This window comes from Panthera tigris, chromosome C1 (genome assembly GCF_018350195.1).
Source record: "Panthera tigris isolate Pti1 chromosome C1, P.tigris_Pti1_mat1.1, whole genome shotgun sequence".
Lineage (NCBI taxonomy): Eukaryota > Metazoa > Chordata > Mammalia > Carnivora > Felidae > Panthera > Panthera tigris.
This window is the reverse complement of record NC_056667.1, coordinates 124,166,035-124,191,771: the sequence shown is the minus strand read 5'-3', so window position 1 is coordinate 124,191,771 and position 25,737 is coordinate 124,166,035. Positions and strand designations below refer to the sequence as shown.

The 25,737-nt window shown below is 42.5% G+C and overlaps 1 long non-coding RNA gene across 2 annotated transcripts; it reads right to left on the bottom strand.

Moving 5' to 3' along the window:
* Positions 1-9,815: 9,815 nt before the first annotated feature.
* On the bottom strand, positions 9,816-24,262 carry LOC122241311. Of its 2 annotated transcripts, XR_006221376.1 has the most exons (13): positions 24,015-24,262; positions 23,442-23,567; positions 23,190-23,329; positions 22,628-22,644; positions 21,889-21,990; positions 20,730-20,956; positions 20,299-20,523; positions 20,157-20,224; positions 16,510-16,665; positions 15,434-15,516; positions 13,148-13,224; positions 11,469-11,592; positions 9,816-9,900 (listed from the first exon to the last, which is right to left on the bottom strand). It is a non-coding gene; the product is annotated as an uncharacterized LOC122241311 (long non-coding RNA). The 2 variants fall into 2 exon arrangements; XR_006221375.1 differs by lacking the exon at positions 22,628-22,644.
* Positions 24,263-25,737: the final 1,475 nt, after the last annotated feature.

Sequence of the window (25,737 nt, the reverse complement as noted above, 5' to 3'; positions counted from 1 at the left end):
GTTTTTCAATAACAACACTGAATGCAAATGAAGTAAATGCTCCAATCAAAAGACATAGGGTATCAGAATGGATTAAAAAAAAAAACAAGATCCATCTATTTGCTGCCTTCAAGAAACCCATTTTAGACCTGAGGACATCTTCAGATTGAAACTGAGGGGATGGAGAACATCTACCATGCTACTGGAAGTCAAAAGAAAGCTGGAGTAGCCATACCTCTATCAGACAAAATAGATTTTAAAGGCTGTAACAAGAGATAAAGAAGGGCATTATATAATAATTACTAGGTCTATCCATCAAGAAGAGCTAACAATTATAAATGTCTATGCACCGAATTCAGAAGCACCCAAATATATAAAACAATTAATCACAACCATAAACAACCTTACTGACAAGAATGTGGTAACTGCAGGGGCTTTAACACTCCACTTACAACAATGGACAGGTCATCTAGACAGAAAATCAATAAAGAAACAATGGCCCTGAAAGATACACTGGACCTGATGGACTTGACAGATATATTTAGAACTTTTCATCCTACAGCAGTGGAATATACATTCTTCTCGAGTGCATAGGGAACATCCTCCAAGATAGATCACATACTGAGTCAAAAAACAGCCCTCAAAAAATATGAAAGAATTTAGATCATACCATGCACACTTTCAGATCACAATGCTATGAAACTTGAAATTAATCACAGGACAAAGTTTGGAAAACTTCCAAATGCATGGAGGTTAAAGAACATTCTACTAAAGAAAGAATAGGTCAACCAGGCAATTAAAGAAGAAATTAAAAAATATATGGAAACAAATGAAAACGAAAACACAACAATCAAACCCTTTGGGATGCAGCAAAGGCAGTCCTAAGAGGAAAAAACATTGCAATCCAGCCTATCTCAAGAAACAAGAAAAATCCCAAATACAAAATCTAACAGCACACCTAAAGGAACTAGAAGCAGAACAGCAAAGAAACCCCAAAGCCAGCAGAAGAAGAGAATTAATAAAGATCAGAGCACAAACAATACAGAACCCCCCCCCAAAAAAAATAGAACAGATTAATGAAACCAAGATTTGTTTTTTTGAAAAAATAAACAAAATTGATAAACCTCTAGCCAGGCTTCTCAAAAAGAAAAGAGAGAGGACCCAAGTAGATAAAATCACGAATGAAAAGGGATTTCTTGCAGCCAATCCCTCAGAAATACAAGCAATTATCCAAGAATACTATGAAAAATTCTATGCCAACAAACTGGACAACCAGGAAGAAATGGACAAAGTCCTAAACACCCACACACTATCAAAACTCAAACGGGAAGAAATAGAAAATTTGAACAGATCCATATCTAGTAAAGAAGTTGCATCAGTTATCAAAAATCTCTCAACAAATAAGAGTCCTGGACAAACATGGCTTCCCTGGGGAATTCTACCAGACATTTAAAGCAGAGTTCATATCAATCCTTCTCAAGATGTCCCCAAAATATAGAAATGGAAGGAAAACTTCAGGACTCATCCTATGAAGCCAGCATTACCTCTGGTTTGATTCACAAACCAGACAGGGTCCCCACAAAAAAGGAGAACTACAGGCCAATATCCCTGATGAACATGGATGCAAAAATTCTCAACGAGATACTAGCAAATCGAATTCAATGACATATACAAAGAATTTTCACCATCATCAAGTGGGATTCATTCTTGGGCTGCAGGGTTGGTTCAATATTCACAAATCAATCAGTGTGATTCATCACATTAATACAAGAAAGAAGAACCATATGATCCTCTCAATAGATGAAGAAAAAGCATTTGACAAAATACAGCATCCTTTCTAAATAAAAACCCGCAAGAAAGTCGGGATGGAAGGAACATACTTAAACATCATAAGAGCCATAGATGAAAAGCCCACAACTAATATCATCCTCAATGGGGAAAAATGGAGAGCTTTCCCCCTGAGATCAGGAACATGACAGGGATGTCCACTCTCACCACTGTTGTTTAACATAGTGTTGGAAGTCCTAGCATCAGCAGTCAGACAACAAAATGAAATAAAAGGCATCAAAATTGGCAAAGAAGAAGTCAAACTTTCACTTTTCGCAGACAACATAATACCCTACATGGAAAACCCGAAAGACTCCACCAAAAGACTGCTAGAACTGATACATGAATTCAGCAAAGTCACAGGGTACAAAATCAATGTACAGAAATCGGTTGCATTTTTATACACCAATAGTGAAACAACAGAAAGAGAAATAAAGAAACGGTTCCCATTTACAATTGCACCAAGAACCATAAAATGCCTAGGAATAAACCTAACCAAAAAGATGTAAAAGATCCGTATGCTGAAAACTATAGAAAGCTTATGAAAGAAACTGAAGAAGACACAAAGAAATGGAAAAATATTCCATGCTCATGGATTGGAAGACTATTGTTAAAATGTCAATACTACCCAAAGCAATCTACACATTCAATGCAATCCCAATCAAAATTGCACCAGCATTCTTCTCCAAGCTAGAAGAAACAATGCTAAAATTTGTATGGAGCCACAAAAGACCCCGAAGAGCCAAAGTAATACTGAAGAAGAAAACCAAAGCGGGAGGCGTCACAATCCCAGATGTTAGCCTCTACTACAGAGCTGTAATCATCAAGACAGTATGGTATTGGCACAAAAACAGAGACATAGACCAATGGAATAGAATAGAGAACCCAGAAGTGGACCCACAAATGGATGGCCAACAAATCTTTGACAAAGCAGGAAAGAGTATTCAATGGAAAAAAAAAAAAAAAGACAGGCTCCTTAGCAAATGGTGCTGGGAGAACTGGACAGCAACATGTAGAAAAATAAAACTAGACCACTTTCTTACGCCGTACAAAAAATAAACTCAAAATGGATGAAAGACCTACGTGTGAGACAGGAAGTCATCAAAATCCTAGAGGAAAAAGCAAGCAACAACCTCTTTAACCTCGGTCGTGGCAATTTCTTACTTGACACGTCTCCAAAGACAAGGGAATGAAAAGCAAAAATGAACTATTGGGACCTCATGAAGATAAAAACCTTCTGAGCTGCAAAGGAAACAATCAACAAAACTAAATGACATATCAGATAAAGGGCTAGTATCCGAAACCTATAAAGAACTCACCAAGCTCCACACTTGAAAAACAGATAATCCAGTGAAGAAATGGGCAGAAGATACAAATAGACACTTTTCCAAAGAAGACATCCAGATGGCCAACAGACACATGAAATGATGCTCAATGTCACTCCTCATCAGGGAAATACAACTCAAAGCCACACTGAGATACCACCTCACACCGGTCAGAGTGGCTAAAATGAATAAATCAGGAAATTATAGATGCTGGCGAGGTTGTAGAGAAATGGGAACCCTCTTGCACTGTTGGTGGGAATGCAAACTGGTGCAGCTACTCTGGACAACAGAGTGGAGCTTCCTCAAAAAATTAAAACTACAACTACCCTATGACCCAGCAAGAGCACTGCTAGGAATTTACCCAAGGGATACAGGAGTGCTGATGCATAGGGACACATGTACCCCTATGGTTACAGCAGTGCTTTCAACAATGGCCAAATTATGGAAAGAGCCTAAATGTCCATCAACTGATGAATGGATAAAGAAACGGGTTTATGTATACAATGGAATACTACTTGGCAATGAGGAAGAATAAAATCATGCCACTTGCAGCAATATGGATGGAACTGGAGGGTGTCTTGCTAAGTGAAATAAGTCAGTCAGAGAAAGACAGATATCATATGTTTTCACTCATATGTGGATCTTGAGAAACTTAACAGAAGACCATGGGGGAAGAAAAGGGGGAAAAATAGCTACAAACAGAGAGGGAGGGAGGCAAACCCTAAGAGACTCAAATACAGAGAACAAACTGAGGGTGGATGGGGATGGGGGAGAGGGGAAAGTGGGTGATAGGCACTGAGGAGGGCACTTGTTGGGATGAGCAGTGGGTGTTGAATATAAGCCAATTTGAAAACAAATTATATTAAAAAATAAAGAGTTAATACCTATTCTTAAAATATTCTAAAATATGAAAGTGGAAGGCAAGTTTCCAAGTTCATTTTATGAGGCCATCAGTACCCTGATACCAAACCAGATAAAGACATTACAAACAATAGCAAAACAACAGGCCAATATCTCCGATGAACATAGATATAGTAATTGTCGAGAAAATATTTGCAACCCAAATCCAACAATGCATTTAAAAAGTCATTCACCTTAGGTGCCTGAGGGGCTAAGTCAGTTAAGCGTCTGACTCTTGGTTTGGGCTCAGGTCATGCTCTCGCAGTGCAGGAGTTCAAGCCCCCCATGAGGCTGTGCGCTGAAAGAAAAACACCATATGACATCACCTTACGTGGAATTTGGGAAACAAAACAAAGAAACAAAGAAAATGGAGAAAAGAAGACAGACCAAAAAAACAAAAAACAAAAAAACAAAAACAGACTCTTAAATTTAGAGAGGAAATGGTGCTTGCCAGAGGGCAGGTGGGTGGGGGGTGGGTGAAATAGGGGAAGGAGATGAAGAATACACCCATGGTGAGGAGCATGGAGTCATATGAGAAGTGTTAAATCATTATACTGTACACCGTGAAGCAAACATAACCCAATGTTAATTACACTTGAATTTTAAAAATTAATACAAAATGGAAATACTCTCATAGCAACAGAAGATAAAAGTTTTAATTTTATAATCTTGGAATGAAAAGTGATATACGTAGCTTATGAAATCATTAATGAATTGGAAAAATGGGACACTGTCATAAAATTGCTCATAAACACATATGTAATTGAGTAACTCCTGCAGACATGTGAAAACTACACCCCATTCTTTTCCCCCCAAAATGGTTATTCTCCCCTTGCATCTTTCTCAGAAAATAACACTAATTTCACTTGCAAAAATTCTACATTTATGAATTTAATATGCAAATCTTCTAATTTTCTGTATAGGATATACATTTTTCTTTCAAATTCAAATACGTGTGGGATTTTCTCAGGACTAAGCCATCTAATGTATACACATACATAAAATATCCAGTGAAGAAATCCAGTATAACGAAATGAAATCATACTGGTGCACATAGACTACATTTTTTATGGAACCACTCAAGGTGGAATGATATTTTCAACTGGGTGGGAAAAGTTAAGAGACCTACACAACAAATCTTGAAGTTACAGAAACTTGCATGTGCATCAGGTCTGTCTTCTCTCTTACAGTGACAGAAAGGAGCCTTGCAAGTATGTGTGGTGAATGTAAAACTCGGGCAGGTCTACGAATCTCTGGATGAGAAAATGAGCAAAAAAGAAAAATTAAAAAACAGTGGAAATGTATCGAACAGGGGATCTGAGCATCAAGTTTCATAAAGACAGAATACCATGAGGCTTTTTCTTCTTTTTTTTTTTTTTTAATTTTTTTTTTCAACGTTTTTTTATTTTTATTTTTGGGACAGAGAGAGACAGAACATGAACGGGGGAGGGGCAGAGAGAGAGGGAGACACAGAATCGGAAACAGGCTCCAGGCTCCGAGCCATCAGCCCAGAGCCTGACGCGGGGCTCGAACTCACCGACCGCGAGATCGTGACCTGGCTGAAGTCGGACGCTTAACCGACTGCGCCACCCAGGCGCCCCGAGGCTTTTTCTTCCAAAATTGATTCACAATGTTTGCTTGCTACAGTCCTACCCACACTGAGAAGTGGCCTTGGTATGTCCTTTGACCAGCAGCAGTCACAGATGGATCCCATGAATGAGCTGTTAGTAAAATCTGCAATCAATTTAAAAGTATTTCGGATGTTCACGAGTTCATGAGAAATTAGAAAACATGCCAAATCTCAGCTAAAAAGGAGATAAGGTAACGAGTATGTTTTGAAGGTATTATTGAGGAGATTCCTTCCAACAAAGGCAAGAAAGGATAACTGTAAGGAATTCTGTTGCAGGAATAATATTGAACATTCGAATAACGGGAGGTTCCTGGCACAACGTACCTGTCAGGTTTTCAGTTGTTTTCAACGACGAGAACATTCTTGGGAAAAAATCCCCACTGAAAGTTAATAAAAGCATGTATGATGTGGAGGGCACATTGTGTTTTTACCTCGGGCTCTGGTTGCGGCAGGACTGGGAGAGTGGGTCCCAGCTCATTCTTCTAGAAGGTCCTGAGAGTCAACATTCGGCGTCTTCACTTCCCAACTGAATGCGGCTCCTGTTCCTCCAAATTTGTGTCAGGATTTCTCCCCCAAACAAGCCTGAACCTGACACAAGCCAACCCCAGCCTCTCTGACGCGGCGTGGCAGGACCCCCTGAATCCTTGGATCCTTGAGTGAAATACATCTTGTTCACAAAGCGGCAGGGGAAATGAGGAATAAGCCACGGAACAGCCCAGAAAATGTAAGGGACTGTGCCACTCACTGACCATCTGGCCTTTCTGGGGAAGCTGCCCAGCACCCCTGCCACCCCCCCCCCCCCGCCCAGGGGCGGAACCTGCTGGACATGCAGCTCTGGCTCTTTGCCCACACTCAGAGGCACTGGGTCCTCAGAAGCAAGGAAGCCTTTCCAGCTCTGAGGCGCCCTGAATCAGAAAAGCCTAACGGGCGCCTTCTCTGGCCATCACTGCGCACGCAGACGCCCGGCCCCTCCCTGGGCGTGGTGCGTGCGCGCCCCCTGCCGGCCTCCGTGGGAATTCCTGCAATGCTCAAGGCCATGGCTGCTCAGCTGGAAGTACTGAGAGTGCAGCTGGTCCAGTGAAGCCTGTTCTCCAGATTGGGAAGGGTCTTAGTGAAGGGCCTGCGACACAAAGAAATCTTTTCCTTCTCCTTTTTACTGACTGAAGAACGAAACCGAATTTATTGATGTCATGATATCATTTGTAATGCTTTAAGCAGCATTCCCAGAAATACAGACGACAAATTGACACATGCTGAATGAACCACAGGCAGTGGTGTTTACCACGAAAATACTTGGGTTGAATAAAAAATTGACACCCTTGAGAAAGACATACAGGCTTTCAGCTATGGAATGAATACGTCATTGGGATACCAGGTACAGCCTATGGAATATAGTCAATCCTGTAAGAAAGTGTTGCATGTTTTCACATGATACCTACACTTGTATAGGTATCTGGAGAGCATAACGTATACACACGGAATCACTATTATATATGCCTGAAACTAATACAACATGGTGTGTCTACTACATTTCAATAAAATTGGACAATACTTTAAATTTTTCCTTCACCATTAAAAAATTATTTCTAATTGAGAACATATGAAATTCCATTTATACCACATTCTCCAATGTCACCATCTTGATGTTGAGAGCTTATTTTCACGTTGTCAATAATGTGTTTGATGACACAAATGTGACAAGCCCAGAATGCACATCTAAAGGAAGCTACACATGCCTGTATATGGGTAATATTTTCAATGAAAAGTGCTTTAGGGATGAAGATGGGTGAAATAATTTCCATCAGACCCATAGGTAGATAATTGTGCCTTCAATAATAATTGCCATGTCTTGGGGCACCTGGGTGGCTCAGTTGGTTAAGCGTCCGACTTCAGCTCGGGTCAGAATCTCACAGTTTGTGGGTTCAAGCCCTGCATCAGGCTCTGTCCTGACAGCTCGGAGCCTGGAGCCTGCTTTGGATTCTGTCACCTCTCTCTCTGCCCCTCCCCACTTGTGTTCTCTCTGCCTCTTGAGATTAAATAAATGAAAAAAAAATTAAAAAAAAATAATTGCCATGTCTTCACAATTAGAGGAAGGCTGGGTGAAGACAGGTTTCTCCTTTCATGTAAGAGAAGGCTATGATGTTTTAAACTGCTCACTTACAATCCAGAATCCAGAGATCAGCAGTAGATGTAAGAATAACAATGCACTATCATGTTGCACATAACTAGTTCCAGAAGAAGAATATGGACCTTATTCTCAAATACTTTTGGTTGAGATCAATAATCCATCATTGCAAGTTCCAGACTGCTGGCTCTGGGGGCAGCACAATGCCTGACACCTGGTTTTGGAACATAAGGAAGGTCGTGCTCAAGCATGGGGGAATGGAGCAGGGACTGAGGGCAGTGGGGGAGGATGATGGTTACCTCCCCATGGGGCACACTCTGGACTTTACCTGCTAATGAGCTGCACACTCTGCCTCAAGCCATCTCTCTCCATGACCGATCCTGAGACTGGGCCCCCACACGCCAGGCAAAATGAGGGGGACCCATCTTCCCAGGGGCAATGGCCTCTACAGAGCTTGCCCCAGTGAGGTTGGAGCTTTGCACTCAGGGAACTGTCATGCCCAGGTTTCCTACCCTTTCTGCCTCCAACACTAAGACCATCTTCACAGAGCCCCTCCTGCATGGCCCATTGCCCCCTCCACACACTGTAACCAGCTCCATCCTTTCCTCCTTGCCTCCTCTTTGCCTCTGCTTCTCTCTCCTCCTGTCTCCCCCTGTTTCTTCCTCTCACTCTCTTGGACATGCCCAATTCCCCCATCACTGACTCAGTGTCTCTCTCCCTGCCTGTCTCTTTGTCTGCCTCTCCCCAGGCCCTCAGCCTTCTACTCTGTGCAGCCCTGTCCAGGAGGCAGGGCACCACATGTCCCGTGTCCCCCTCTCTCCTGTCATGTTTTAGCCCAGGCCCTGATCACAGTGGATGAGAATCCTGTTTACAGAAGCTGCTCATGCTGACCTTTCCTGCAGCATTGCTGTTCCAAGCTACTCCTGGGAAGCATGTGGACAGCCAGACCTTGAGCCCTTGGTGGCCCAGCCATGACCTCAAAGTTGCTGGAGGGCTGGTTGCCTCCACAACCTGGGAGGAAGGAGGGCCCTGCAGGCATCAGGGGCTCGGAGACAGAATGCATGGCCTTTGAGGACCTGGAAAGAGCCAGATGCTTACAACCAATCCTGCCTTGGTGGTGAGGGAGGAGAGGGTATCATGTCATCGACCTCTGCCCTGCCCATCCCTCACTAAGGATAGTGGGAAGAGGTGCGCCTGGGTGGCTCAGTCAGTTAAGCGTCTGACTTCGGCTCAGGTCGTGATCTCATGGGTTGTAAGTTTGAACCTCTTGTCAGGTTCTAGGCTGACAGCTCAGAGGCTGGAGACTGCTTGGGATTCTGTGTCTCCCTCTCTCTCTCCCTGCCCCTCTCTCGCTTGTGTTCTGTCTCTCTCTCTCTCTCCCGCTCAAAAAATAAACAAACATTGCAAAAAATTAAGGGAAAAAAAAGAAAACACTGGGAGGAATATGGGACATCAAAGTCTCACCCCAAAAACTACCACCATGAGTCTACCTCAGCTCCCACCTGGATTGGTGCTATTGTGAGGTAGCTGGTAGGTGGGAAGAGTCCACAACATCTGGATTAATGCAGGGTTTCCTCACTGTTCTGCCAGAGACACTGCTGACCCCTCATCCATTTCTTGCAATCAGGAATTAGCCACTTCTTGGGGACTGATAGCTGCCCTGCTGATCACCACACACCACTGTGACTAGCAGGCGCTGTGTGCTTGCGAGTACCTATTGAGGAGTGAGCACCACCATCACAAGATCTAGAGGAAGGTTGTGTCCACCACCCCAGAAGGAACCAGGGGGACATGTGCAGTCAATACAATTCAAATAGGGACTTATCTTCTGCCCCTATTACTGTAGATTCTACCGTTTTGTGACCATGTATACAGGAGTCACACTGTGTACATCAAAATAGAATGACCATAGGTCCTCCTGGAAGCAGATACTGACACAGAGTCAAAACTGTGATGGGTTTATCAGGGGAAATGAGGAAAGACAAAATAGAGGGGACAGGATTGGTCAGGGAAAGAATTTAGTCAAATACGCATATCAGACAACTTTTCTAAATATATTACATCACCCAGCCCATTTGTCACAGTTCAGGGTCCTCTTCAAACTTCAAATTCTCCTGTAAGGCAAAGAGATTGTGGGTTATTGCAATGGGATCTTCTGTTGTCCTCTATGCATTTTGTCTTCAACAATATATCTGTGGCCTTGGATGAACACTTAATTGTGTGGCCGCATCTGTGTGTCTACCTACAAGGGAAGATGACTGTCTTCAAATCTTAGATATAGATCCCTGAATGTACACAGTATCATAGTTATCTTTTTCTTCTTTGTAAAGTAGGACCTGAATTTTCATAGAAAAAACACTGGAGTCCTTGCCATATCTTTTGAAATTGTGATTGCCAAAATAGTGATTGCAAATCTCTCAGCCTCAGGCATTATACTCTTAGTTGCATGAAATTGAATGAACATCTGTTGATGATCTTCTGTGTGCAGATACATTCACTTCCACCCTGAGAAGGGTGAGTGCCCATTCATCCCATACATTTTACAAATTCCTTATTGCATATCCCCTGTTCATCATACTGATCTCAGAAACCAACATTGTCCCTGTTTCTCAGATTACAAACCTGAGGCTCTGAGATGGCCCCACTGAGAGTGTGTATTAGGGCTGAGACAGCAGGAACACAGGCAAAGCCTCAGGAAATTGTGAGGGAAGTTCCAGAGATTCAAAGCCACAGGCAGGGTGGTGACAGCAGATGCAGGGGTGTGGTGACCGGAGTTCAGCAGGGGAGGCTCCTCCTCAACCCTGAATTCCCCACCAAGAGTCTGACTCAGGCTGAAGGCCAAGGAAGCCGCTCAGCTGATCAACAACCTGTCTTCACATGTAGTATCACTGAGATACACAAACTTAGGCAGACAAGCATTTCCTAAGACCAAGTTTAAATTACCAAATCTCCAGGACATTCTTTCATACATGTGCAGACCCTTCAGAAAACCAAGGGAAACCACAATCCTTTTTTTAGATTATGAACTGGGTGCACTGTGGTAACCTTGACATTCCAGAGATGATGACTAAATTGTACACTGTGCTTGAACCCATGAAGCAGTTCCTTACATATATCCTCATGCTCCCTGCCTAGGCTGTGGGCCCTGTCATGAAAGGCCTCCAAATCCATCCTACTCACCCTAACACCCTCCCCTCTGCACCTCTTCAAACTCTGATTGCCGTCCACAACTTTCCTTCTATTCCTGTGTGATTCAAGTTTCCCCCATCCCTTCACTGCTGCTTCCATTATGGTGACCACAAGTACTGTGTCATATAATGCATGTGCCCCATTTCACTCAGGACACCTGAAGCACCTAAAGCTAAGGGTGTGTCTCATCTGTCACAGAACCCACAACATTGTGTCTGTAAAATACACACCAGTACTGCTGATATGTCTGCTTTTGTGTAAAAAATCCTCTTTCATTTTGACAAGAGAAATGTATAGCTCACCGCATTACAGGGAAATGACACTGCCCACTGTACGTATGTCCTGAGAAACTTGAGATATGCTACAGCGTCCTCAAGCAGGTCACAATTGGATTGCCAACACTCACAACCATCTCGACATCATTCCCACAAAGTCAATCATGAAGAAGATGAATACACTTTATCAGTCACTCAACCCGTTCAGGTCGTCTTACCAAATTGAGTATGTGGAGGAGCTGGTGGAGGAGGGGTAAGAGCTGGTGATGAAGGGCCATCCATGGGGTACAGTCTGCAAGGCGAACCTAGGAAAGGACCAGGCCCTCTTGCATACATAATGGCCTGTGGAACAGAAATGAAAGCTGTGTTCATAGGACAGAACCAAGCACCAACACTGGCAAAAAGCAAAAACCTAAAGAAGTCGTGCTCATCTCCTACTAGCTTCCCCACAACTGGGTTCCAAGTGGGCAACATCGGCATCAAAAGAACTCTACCCATACTTTGGGTTCCGCTGAGAGCTTTGGGGATGGGGAACAGAGGCTATGGGAAGAAACTAGTGTCCCCACATGTCTGCAAATGTAGAACAGCAAGGGCTCTTGTCCTAGAGAATTCATGGAGTGAATATGGAGTAAATGAAGAAAATAGCATATTCCTGATATGAAGGCATCTAAGTCCAGGATCAACCACCACCCCTTATCCCCCTCCACCACAGAGGCTGCTTATTTGTATGTGAAGAACTACAAAATAAGAAGGAATGACAAGGCCAGTGTCCACACATGGAATCATAGCCCTCAGGGCTCAAAGCTCTTCCTCTAAGCCCCCTCCTGTGCCCGATCTGCTTCTCTCCTGACAATGGGGTCTTCTCCTCTCTGGAAGTGCTATCCATGGGCACAGAGACACATGGGGTGATGGGGATCCTGAGGTCATGCAGAGAACCTGGAAAAGCATGTTTTAGAGAAACATGTTACCTATTCATTTTAGTTAGGCTTAGGTAATTTATTTTAATTCAGTGGTACTTCTCAGTTTAAGTACGGTACAATTTGCAGGGTAATCGTGTCCTCTGGAAAAATGAGCTGAAGTTCTAAATAACAGAATTAACACAAATACACTTTCGTTTCTGCTGTACATTTCCATGTTTCACCTGTAACCGTGACACAGGACACAAGACAACGTACTCAGGTGAACACAAATGAAGGACACAGTGGGGAATTACAATGCAGGTAATTGTACGGATTTTCTCTCTTCACCACTCATGTTCCAATGCATGTTTTCTAGGACAAATATCTCATCTCTTATACTTCAGATATTTATACCCAGGGCACATCTGAAGGGATTCCAGACAGCACATTTACAAAAAAAAAAAAAAAAAAAAAAAAAGGGCTTAATGTTGATGGGTATGAAATTTGCTTTGTCTAAGACCTCTCTAAATGACACATACAAAAATAAAATTGGAGTGAAGGCATTTTGCATTTTCCTCCCATAACGATAACTGCAGATTTTCTGAGCACGTTAATCCCCTAGACAGAAACAGAACAGGAAGTAACAGCAAGAGCAATGATTCCACTTTGAGGAGGTCCAGAAAAAATGAGGCATGCCGGAAGACTTCCAGGTGGAGTGTGGTGTCATCCTCCTTGGGTTATTTCCAGGAACATACTGGAAAAGCCCTCAGGTCCTCATCCCTGACCATGTTTGACTTCTAAACTCACCACAAAGAGTTGACAGGATGAAAATAGACAAGCCCAGAGACACTCGAGTTAAGATTGTGCATTTACAAAATAAGAAAAACAAGTAGACATATCATACAACACACAAAACAGACACAATGCCAGGAGAGAGTGCTGAAGGAAAATGAGGGTTTCCCCAAAGAGTTACAACTGAAAATGTCCATAGCACTTACCTTATCCTTCTTGGTCCTTTTGGTAAAGTCAGTGTTATTGTCAATCATGGGAGCAAAATCTGGATCTGCAAAAGACCCTAGAAGGGATGGATGTTTATTTTGATTAGAGTAGATTGTTCAGAGACAAGACAAAAAAAATCACCTCATTCCTCAACTTAAACTCTTTGGCCCAGTCATATCCCCAATCACATGCAGAGGGTATCCCACATGCTTCAGGTGATCCCAAGGTGAAGGGGAGAACCATCCCTTAAACTTTGATGAAGACCTGTTATAGCCCTGGTTCAGATGTTTTCATGACTCATCAAACAACTGTGGATGTCTGGGGTCTCAACTGGATGGATATACGTTAGGTTGAACCTCATGCCTCCCACCGCCCAGCACATGGACTGTGTATGGCACACATGTGCTGAAGTGCTATGCCTGCTTTTCTGTATACAGCCCCATTCCATCTCCACAAGAGACACCTGTACCAACACAGCGTGGGGAAATGACACAAAGATGATCTGTGGGTCATGAGACACTCGAGGAATGTGGTAATGGTGGCAGACACATTTCTCTTGCATTATAATGCCCTGTGGTAACACCTCTGCATCTTGTCCAAGACTCAACAACAACAAAAATTAGATGAATGTGCTTTGCAAGTCAACTCATACTGCTCAGATCATCTTACCAAGTGGTGCAGGTGGAGGGGTTTAGGGTGGTCCCCAGGGCCACCAAGGTTCAGGAGGTAGATGTGCCCAGGAGCCCATAGGGTGGCCTCTAGGGTAGGGTGTGCAGAATATTCCAGTTAAGGGAGGAAGTCCCCACGGATCCACACTGCCCTGCAGTACAGAAGTGACAGCTACATTCATATGCCAGACAAGAGAACCAATACCAAAAGTAGCTGAAACCCAGAGAAGTACATGTCAGCACCTGGCATCTTCTCTGCCACTATGATCCAAGAGAGCAGCATCACTACCTGACAACTCTATCCCTCCCACTGGGTACCACCTACAGCCTAGGCAAATGAATGCAGGAGGTTAAACTACTGTCACCACATGTCCCTGCCAATGTCTGAGAATGTAGAACAAAGTGATCCCATCTTAGAGGATTAAAAGAAGTAACTCCAAACAAATGAAGTAGCATATTCCAGAAGGCCGACGTCTATGTCCAGGATCACCCTGCATCCCTCCACTGTAGAAGCTCTGTTTTTGGCATCTTCAAGAATAAACACACACACACACACACACACACACACACACACACAACTGAGTGCAAATAAACAGCTCATTATCTGCACAAAAAAGCCACAGCTACTACTGGGAAAAAGTTCTGCCTGTCAGCCCCTCACTTTGCCCCCTCTGCTTCCCTCCCTGATAAAGGGGTCTTCCCCATCTCTGGAAGTGCTGTCAGAGGCCTAAGAGGCCACTGGGGAGTTCGGGATGCCTGGAGTCTTGCAGGGGAAGTGAGAAAGTGTTCGCTGTGACAAAAATATTACTTGTCAATGTCTACTAAGCCCAAATGTGTTTATCCGAATTCATAAGGAATTGATTTTGGGCACACTACAAGACACAGAGGAATACATCATATGGGAAAAAAGAAGAAGAAATTTATGTAACCGAATTAATGTGAATGTGTTTTGATTTTGGTATCAATTCCCAGGGATGTGTCATGAGTGATGGTATCAGCTCTAACACTGATTGGAGACACATTAGAACCTGCTTGTATGAACACAACTGAAGGATTTTGTGTTCTGAATATTTTTACCTAAGATACAGCTTGAAGGATTCTAAACAGCTCATTTACCAATGAAGATGTGAAGGTGGTGAGTTATGACAGTGACTTTGTCTAAGACCACTCTAAATTGTACAAGGCACACAATATAAAAATAGAGGGGCATCTTTTCACATTTCCAATTAACAGATAGCGTTAATACATCATCGCATGACCAGAAAGAGGAAAATAACAACACTGATCCCACAGAGAGGCAGTATGGTAGGAGTCAACAAACCTAGAGACTTTAGTATGCAGTGCAGTGTATCTTCCTGGTGTATTTCCAGAACACATGGGAAAAGCCAAAGTGTCCTCAATCTCTAAGTTCCTTTGGCTACTAAACTTACCAGGAAAAGGTGACAGGCTGAAAAGAGAGAAGCCTGTAGACTCTTGGGTTAAGGCTGTGCATTTGGCAAATAGAAACAGGCAGACATATCACACAATACACAAAACAGGGAAAAGGCTGGAGAGCATGCTGAATCACAAATGAGGGTGTCCTGACAGACGTACAACTGAAAATGGCCCAGCATTTACCTTGTCCTTCTTGGCATTTTTGGTAGAGTGCTTATTGTTGTGACTCACGGGAGTGACACCAGCTTCTGGATTGGCTAAAGGCTCTAGAAGGGATGGAGGTATGTTCTGATTTTAGTAGACTGTGCAGAATTCAAACAAACACCACATCTTGTGACATCTTAAACTCTTCCTCACACTCAGAACCATGAAGAGAGGCAGAGAGTAAACCACAAGCCTCAGGTGACCCCAGCAAGATGGGGGAGATCCATCCCATCATCTTAATGAAGAAACCATAGGGCCCTGGTTCTTGTTCTTCATAATTAGTCAAATAACTTTCAACAGGTCAACTCAAATAGAAATCTGGAAATTGTCACTAAAACAGCCATTTCTTAATATACATTAATATATTAATATACATTAGTATATTAATATATTAATATACATTGGGGTAATAAATCACCATCTCATCACAGATAAGAATTAAAATGAGAGTAGATAGTACAATTGGTAGATAACATCAATAAATCCTCAACAGAAGAGCATGGGTGTGTTTCTTCTGGCTCCAGGAGAACTTTTCAATCTTTCAGCTTATCTATAAGCTGCCTTCCACATGTGAGCAGGTATTATATAACTATTTCTGAACAGAAATGTCATTAGACTAATACTATAGTCAAGAGAAAAGATCTGACCCTGACCCTTGAGGAAGATTCCACAGGGCCCTGGTTCAGGTGTTTTCATAATTAATCAAGCAACTATGAACAGCTGAGGTCTCAACTAGCTAGAAATAAATTTAGGGGTGTGTCTCATCCTTCAGGGAGTCCAACACGTCGTCTCTGTAACAAGCTACATCCTAAGGAGTGCTATGACTATCAACCTGTATAAGGTCTGTTTCTTCTCTATAAGAGACACTTGCTGCCCAGCTCACCATGTGGAAATGACAGCCCATTTCATGCATGTCCTGAGAATGTTGCAATGCCCTCAGTCAGGTTGACCTGAAAGCTCTGTGATGCCATCCCTGCATATTCTCCAAAGACTAAATAAGAAAAAAAGATGAAATGTGTTTTACAAGTCAACTACTACTATTCAGATCATCTTACCAAATGGTAGAGGTGGAGGTGGAGGGTGAGGTCCCAGAGGCCACCAGGGTGGAGAAGATGGGGGTGGCCCAGAGCCCATGAATGGTGATAAAGGGCAGCCCATGGGATAGTTTCCCTTTCTGGGAAAGAAGGAAATGCTCTGGAAGCCACGTTGTCCTGCAGGACAGATATTAAACTTTTGAGATGTGTTAGGGTAAAAGGTGAAAAATCCAACACCAATACTAACATAGCTGAACCGCAGTGAAGCAGGAACAGTGCCTGTCTCCTTCCCCTCCACCTGGTTTCAACAGGGCAGCATCAGTGCCACAAAACTCCACTCTTCCCACTGGGTCCCACCTAGACCTTCTAGGAGTTTGAGAAACCAAGACAGTAAATTTCTGGCAGCATACATGGTACTGGCTATGTCTGCAAATGTAGGAAGGAAGTGGCCGGTCCTAGAGGATCAGAGAGATAATTCCAGACTACTAAAGAATGTCTGTTCCACACACACAGGCATCTATTTCCAGGACTACTCTCCATGCAGCCCTTCACCACCTCAACAGCTCTGTCTTGGCATATTCAGAGCAGAAATAACAACGGGGAATTATGGTTTCATATCATTCACTGAAATCTTGAGTCTGTCTCCAGTTAATTCTTATGAGTTGTTTCATTCCGGAGACTCATGAGAGAACCTTCTACAGGCCTTTCATGCCCGAGCTCTGATTCTCAGAACTCTGCGAGGTAAGGATGACCAGCTACACTCTGCTCTAAATATAAGGAAACAGGCTCTAAGAGGAATGAGGGTAAACAGCTTGCAAAAGGTGAAGCAGGAATTGATACCAGCTCTGCCTGCAAGGTCCTGCTGGCAGCCTCTGCTTACCTGGCTTCCTCTCTGGACCTGCTGTCCTAAGGACAAAGATCTATGGGCAGATGACATCCCTAGAGCCCTATAGGGGAATTGGGAAAGTGTTTTCTGCAGGAACAGTGCCACCTACAGGACTTAGTTAGGAAAAGTTATAGATAATATGTGAATTCACAGGTAATGCCGAATTTTTACGTACACTGTGACACACAGATTTTTTCCTGTGGAAAAATATGTTTGGAATTTTAAATGACAGAATTAAAATGAATATGTTCTGATATCAAAGTGGAAAAGACAGTTAAGATATGAATAGAAGATGCCAGCTATTACAGCTACAGAGGCCATAAAAGAACCTGGTTATATGAATATGGCATCAGCTCTTTTCCAGAAACTGGCACATCAGACCTGACTTTCACTCTCTATTCCTTCAGCTCCAGTGTACGTTTTCTACTGCAAATATGTCTTCCCTGAGAATTCATAATATTTTTTACTACTTGAACAGCTGCAGTGACTCTGCAAAAGCACATTTCCCAAAAGAGATGGGAAAACTGATGAATTATGAAATTTAGAAAAAAACAACCTTTGAATAAGAGCATTCAAAATTGCCAAGCACCTCTCAGAAAGTTGGGCTTTTCATGTTTTTCAGTTAGTGAGGATTACAATTGATGTTCTAAACAGGTTAATGACTAACTCTGGACAGAAAAGGAGTAAAATAATAACAACAATTCTGTTTCAGTTTTCAGTAACATTCCCATGAAAGGAGGTCTGGAAGAAGTGAGCCAGGCCAAGAGACATCAGTGTGGAGGGAGATGTCATATTCCTCATGTTATTTCCACAAACACACAGTGACTGCCTTGTGGTCCTCAGCCTCTAAACACTTATGGCTGCTGGAGGCACGACCAAAGATGACAAACAAGCTAAGAACAGAGAGGCCTGTAGGCTCTTGGGAAAGAGTTTTACTCTTTGTAAAGTAAATAACACCGTAGATATATCTCAGAACACACAACTTTGAGACAAGACCAGGAGAGAGTGCTGTATAAAGAGACAAAAGATCCCAGAGAGAGAGTTACAACTGAAAATGGTCACATCATTTCCCTTGCCCTTCTCCGTGTTCATAGTAGGGACAGAATTCTTGTTCCTCATAGAGGCTGCACCAGGTTCTGTATTTGATAGAGGCCAAAGAAGGGATGGAGGTTTATTCTGACTTGCATAGACTGGGTGGAAAGAACAAAAAACAAAAAAACCTCCATGCCTTCTTCCACCGTCTTACACTGCTTCCTACAATCAGGTCCCTTACCAGAAACAGAGGGTTTTCCAAATGGCAAAGGTGACCCCTTGGGACTCAGGGGAGCCTTGAGGAAGGTACCAGAAGGCTTTGGTTGGATATTTGATAATCAACCAACTGTGGACAGGTCAGGGCTCAATTCAGTGGAAATCAACACTAAAAGAAGCGTTTCCTAATACAACACATCATGGGAAATGACAATTTATCACAGATTAAAAATTAAAATAAGTTGGGGCGCCTGGGTGGCTCAGTCGGTTAAGCATCCAACTTCAGCTCAGGTCATGATCTCGTGGTCCATGAGTTCGAGCCCCGCGTCAGGCTCTGTGCTGACAGCTCAGAGCCTGGAGCCTGTTTCAGATTCTGTCTCTCCCTCTCTCTCTGACCCTCCCCTGTTCATGCTCTGTCTCTCCCTGTCTCAAAAATAAATAAACATTTAAAAAAATCTAAAATAAGAGTGGCTTAGTTAGCATAATGTCAGTAAACATCAGCATGAACAGCACACTGTCCTTTTCTATAAGGCATTGGTGGGATTTTTCAAGTGTTTTACTGTATATATCATCTGCCTTATGTATCTGACAAGGGATTATGTAAGTATTCATGAACAGAAATGGCCTTGAAAAGACTAATACTATAGTAATGAAGTAGGGAAAGGTTAATTCTGTGTGGAATGACCTGAAGTTTTAGAGTTACACTAATAAAATAACATTAGAGGAGTGATATTTCACAAGGATTTACTTTACTAATGGAGTACTATAGTTCATAATACAAAAAAAATTTTTTAAAGAATAAAGGCACCTCCAAACAGAGGAAAGAAATGTCTGCTTTCTTTATAGAAAGCATATTTTCTATGGAGGTTTTATCCAAAAGCCAAATCAAGAAAGCTCTTTGGGACATACAGCCTCCAATTCATGCTGTTGTTCATGTTATTCATGTGAAACAAAAGAAGAAGCCTTCAACACTGTCTCAAGGTGGAAGGGGGACTGACCCACATCTGTTCTAGCATCCACTCTCCAGTTAAGTGTAACCGGGAGGTTGCAGGGGGGCCCACAGTCAGTGGAGGGGCGTGAGCTCCACCATTCACAAGGGACAGACCCAAAGAGCCCTGCTGGCTGGGGGCAACTGAGGGAACCAGTGCCATGTTACCACTGTGAGACAACCTATGTAACAGGTCACAACCTCTAGTAACCACCTGGGACTGTTTGCAGGAGACCAAACAATTACACCCACTGGAACAAGAAGCCGATTGTGCAGATGTTGCCGCCGAAGTTAAGCTACTGCATTTCACAATATGCTCTGTACCTCTCCATGGAGGGATCGCCCTGTCAGGTCCTCTTGCCATTGGTTTGTGCCTCCTGAATTCCTCTGGAAGCCTCTGTCTTTGGATGACTTCCAGTCTTGAAGATTGAGATGAATCAGTTTCACTAAGAGTTACCACACCCAGGCCTCCACTGGACACCAAATAGTTTAGCCTTTTTAAAAACCTCACAGCGCCCTTAAAAGAAATATGTCAAAATCATGTACCTGTGTTTCAAGTAGGCTACCTCCCTGCTCTGCTCTGCCACTGCCCCCTCCAGATCGCGAGCCCTGAGCTGGGAGAGAGAAACACATCCACGTTCAGCTGTGGCAGGGTGTGCACAAGAGGAGGAGAGAAAAACATTCTTACCCAGTTGTCCTGGGTTGCCTTCTCACAAAGAGCAATCTGAAAGGGTCAGCACATCAGTAAAAACCCATGTGGAGAGATTCAGTGGCCCGTTATGATCATCTGCGTTAGGTGCTGAAGCACTCAGGAACTACTGGGCAGAGTGCAGCCTACAGGTGTCCGAAGGTGAGCTCTGACTGCTGCAGCTGCTCTTGTGTTTCTTCTACTCTTCTCCTGGGAGTGCAATTGCTTTAATCAGATGAAGCACAATGTTGAGGGTGATGTTAATTGGCCCAGGTTCCCATTATAAGAACTGAACTCTCATACACACGACCCAATCATATAAGACACATTTCACATGAGGAGGAGAGTACAGAAAGCTCAAAGCCATCACTACATCATCTTGGATTTATTATTTAATGCCTGTGGGGTCCACGTTGACACGGTCTCCTTACCTGTGGTGACAGCTCCCTAATCCTGCAACGAGGATCTTTCATCATAAAGTTCAAATCTTCATTTCCGTGTATCCTTGTCATATTTCTCATGGTTACAACAAGTGGGTCTCTAAAATGGGATGGTCCTACTTGTCGATGTGATTTGTCCTCCACCAAACTGCTTCCTGAGGTTTGTAATCATTCCAGAACCTCCAGAAACATGTTCAGGAACCACATTTCCACATAGTCTGGCCAGCATTGGGATCAGGAAATCTTTAGTGACTTAACTTGTTTAGATTAATATCTTTTTTAATTTTATTTTTTTAATTTACATCCAAATTAGTTAGCATATAGTGCAACAATGATTTCAGGAGTAGATTCCTTAGTGCCCCGTACCCATTTAGCCCATCCCCCCTCCCACACCCCCTCCAGTAAGCCTCTGTTTGTTCTCCATATTTATGAGTCTCTTATGTTTTGTCCTGCTCTGTTTTTATATTATTTTTGTTTCCCTTCCCTTATGTTCATCTGTTTTGTCTCTTAAAGTCCTCATATGAGTGAAGTCATATGATACTTGTCTTTGACTGACTAGTTTCACTTAGCATAATACTCTCCAGTTCCATCCACGTAGTTGTTAATGGCAAGATTTCATTCTTTTTGATTGCCGAGTAATGCTCCATTGTGTGTGTGTGTGTATAGATATAGATATAGATATAGATATATAGATATATAGATATATAGATATATAGATATATAGATATATAGATATCTCCTTTATTCCATTCATCCATCATTGGACATTTGGGCTCTTTCCATACTTTGGCTATTGTCAATAGTGCTGCTGTAAACATTGGGGTGCATGTGTCCCTTTGAAACAGCACACCTGTATCCCTTGGATAAATACCTAGTAGTGCAGTTGCTGGGTCATAGGATAGTTCTATTTGTAGTTTTTTGAGGAACCTCCATACTGTTTTCCAGAGTGGCTGCAGCAGCTTGCATTCTCATAGATTAATATTTTTAACTTAACATCTGGAAAATGTCACATTTATCTTGAAGTCTCTGTAGAAATAAATGTTCCCTGAATGCTTGTGTATATTTGTGTGCTACTTGGGTCTAAACACTGTACAAAGTTTCAAAGTAATACAATGGGTGTGTGTGAGCTGCTGGTAGGAAATGAACTCACTTGTAGTTCCGTAGCTCTTCTGCAGCTAATTTCAGTTTCTCTTCTGCAGCTGACAGCTGCTTCTCCCCTTCCACCTGCCCCCATTCTTTCAGTCCCAGCTTCCTACAGGGGAAAGAAACATAGATTACCTGGTATCCCATGTGAAATTCTGCCTTTCTTCCCTCCCTGAAATCTGAAAGCAGGACTCAATTGTCCCCACTCCTGTTCCCCGTAAATGCACAGATCTACAAACACAACCAGCGGGAAGCATTGGCACCCACCATTAAGGGACTAAACAAACTCAACTCCAGCGTGCTGGCAAGTCTTTGGCAACTCTGAGCTTCTCTTCACAGCTCTCTATTCCTACTCATCTATACATCACATAAATATAAAAAGCCCATATGAGATACACTAAGTGCCCTCCCAGGATCAGGCTCTTGTGATTGGGACTCCATAAGCGTTATTTCTTTTCAATGTACAAAACTAAGCCTGGCCAACTCATCACAACTAAACACATAAGGATGACACAGGGGTTCCTGACTTGTCTGATTTCTCCCAAGAGCCCTGAACTTTCAATCAAGGCTGGGGCCATGACACTGCCACAGAGACATCTTTCTTGGACATGGTGTCATTAACATTGTACAATGATCTACTGGACATTTCTACAGTTCATGAGGGAACTCCTGCCACCTGCCTCAAAGGCACCAGTTGAGAAGAAGACAAAATACACTGACAAAAAAAAATGATGTAAATTGCCTACCTTCAGAATACTGTCTCCTGGAAAAGGAATGCGGGGAAGGGAAGGGAAGGGAAGGGAAGGGAAGGGAAGGGAAGGGAAGGGAAGGGAAGGGAAGGGAAGGGAAGGGAAGGGAAGGGAAGGGAAGGGAAGGAAAAAGAAAGAGGGAAAGGAAGGAAAACTGAGTTCACAGGATTCACTAATGCCGGCACCCCTGATCTCCCACCAGACATAAACTCCCATCTCATCTGCAGCAAGATACCATCACAGTACAGCTGAATTTTCCTCCCAATATTTCCTACCCAATGTCTAGATTATAGCAAAAAAATATAGACATATGGCAGTTATGTCGCTATGATGGGACTGAAATGTAAAGAACAATGAAAATGAACCTTGAGGTTTCCACAAAGTGAAGGAAGGTGCAGATCACAGAAATCAAGGCAGAAGGGAGAAACACAGTTCTTTACTGATTACTATGGTAAAAGCATGGTTGGTGTTAAATGTGCTCAAAGAAAGTAAAATTATCCCCACTGTCTGACACATTCATTCTTACAACAGTATTTGTAACAACTCCTGAAAGTCTTACTCTTCTGTGAGCTTCTGTCTTTGTCCACACAGTCCATCACGAACGTCTACATTCTTCAATGTTTCCCATTTGGCTTCCTTTGACCCTTTCACACACACACCTCAGTGCATCACAGTTGTCCCCATGTTCTCTTTTGCTGCCTGTCAAGCATAAAACAGTTTAGTTGAATGTGCGCACCTGTTCCCATGAGTGTGGCCATGAGGAGGGAGAGGGGAAAGGACAGGATTCCCAAGGCAGGAAGCCACTTTTTACCTTCCCAGAGCAAACTCATTCTACCAAGGGCGGTTTTCTTCCCTCCAAGCAACACCTCTTCCAGGTTACATTTATGAGACATCAAGACTCCCTGCATCGAATCCTTGACGCGTGTACTACTATCTCCTGAGTTTAAGACAGATTTGAGAAAAGTGGAATGACTATAGAAGAACGTGAATTCACTTAGCACTACTAAAATGTACACTTAAATGTTCATGATGGGAAACTTTCTAATGCATGTATTTTACCACAGTTAAAGAAGAGAAACTTAAAAAGGAAGTAATGATGTTCATTTCTGATTTATATAACATTTGATAGTAAATCTTTTAACCTGATTCTTTAAAAAAAATTTTTTTAATGTTTATTTATTTTTGAGAGAGAGAGAGAGAGAGAGACAGAGTGTGAGCAGGGAGGGGTAAAGAGAGAAGGAGACACAGGATCTGAAGCAGGCTCCAGGCTCTGAGCTGTTGACACAAAGCCCGATGTGGGGCTCGAACTCACAAACTGTGATATCATGACCTGAGCCAAAGTTGGATGCTTAACTGACTGAGCCACCCAGGCTCCCCTTTTTACCTGATTCTTGTGGATCTTAAGCTGAGCATTTTCTTTCTGCACAGGCTGTTCTTCAGACTTCGATTTCACTTTGCTGGTATGAACTTCATTGAGGGAGAAATGAACCTGAGCAAAACTTTCTCTCTAGTGACTTACGTCCCAAGAAGAAAATCACCCAGTAGATAACATATAAATCTAATGTTCTAAGACAAAGATAAGTTCTTCTTCAAAGCTAAAGTGAACAATGGAAATCCTGCAGGAAACAGAGGGAATTTACTTCTGAAACTTCTGAATTGTTTACTAAAATAGCACCTTTGAAGCTCTTTGTAGATTTTTCCTTTCCCTGATTTGCAAGTAGGATAGAAACAAAATGTGTACTGGGCTTTCCAAACAAACACTGGACACTGTGTCACAAAGAAGCATTGTCAATAGAACATACCCCACAGCCAGTCCCTGTATCATTTAAAACATTCGATCCAGTTTGGGCCAAAGAGAAAAGCCAGACACATAAAGAAATGAAGGATGAAGAGAACAGTGGAAGGTGTAAATGTTTCAGAGCAACCGTCTTGGTTTTGAGACAGTGGAACTGTGACTGGATGACAAAGAAAAAACGAAGAAAGTGTAAAATCTTTCAAGCCAAACAGCTCCAATGAATGACTTTTCTTAATGGAAGAGAAATATTGTCACCAGATTCACTTTCAAAATTCTCTGCTCTGCATTAAGAGGAACAGAACTGTTCAAGATGGCAAGAAACCTCTAGTGCTCTCTCCCAGCAGCACTGAATGATATAAAAGTTAAGCCAGGGTTATGAAAACAAATTCTGCCTAACTCCTAAGTAAAAGAGGTACTGTGGTGTTACTGCTTGAAACAGCAGTGAATGGCATGCAAGGTTGAGGGCCTTAATTTACCCAATGACCAAAAGGGCTCAAACATCAAAATATGGTAACTCAGGAAGCCCCGATTCTTGACATTCTGATTTCTCTCAGATTGCAACAAAGCCTGAGCACTTGGAATGATGTCATTAAAAATTCATTAATGTGCTCAAGCGTCTCATTGTTATTCTTCAACAAAACATATAGTCATCAGGAATACTTACTCATTACTTTTACTTCCATTTTTAAAGGACAAAGAAGGGATTTTAACACCTTTTTTAAATTTATTTTTCGAGAGAGACAGAGTGAGCCCGCAGGGGAAGGGCAGATAGAGACAGAGGGAAAGAATCCCCACCGTAAGCACATAGCCTGATGAAGAGCTCAAACTCACGAACCATGAGATCATGACCTGAGCTGAAACCAAGAGTTGGATGTTTAACCAACTGAGCCACCCAGGTGCCCAGGACAAAGAAGGGATTTTTATCTTACATCTATGTGCTTCATAAGAGGGAAGCTTATTTTGCCACATGATTTCTTGAGCACATTTCTTTGCTCCATTGATCCATACAAATATATAATAAAGGATTCAGAATTCAAAAATATTAATTATGCTGACATAAAAACCTATCTCTGGTGGGTAAGCAACTACAAAAATAAAGAATGTGATATTTTACATATGTGATGATTGCTTTGAATTTACCCTGGTATAGAATGGAATGAAATGGGACATCATGATGAAAGAGGAGATGGCAAAATCAGTGAACCAGAAGTGAACACAATTCCAGGTGAAATCATGAAAATGAAAAAAAGGGGGGGATGGTTATACCTTCTGTTCACAAATGGATATTTTCTCTGCACGTTTTGCATTTTTC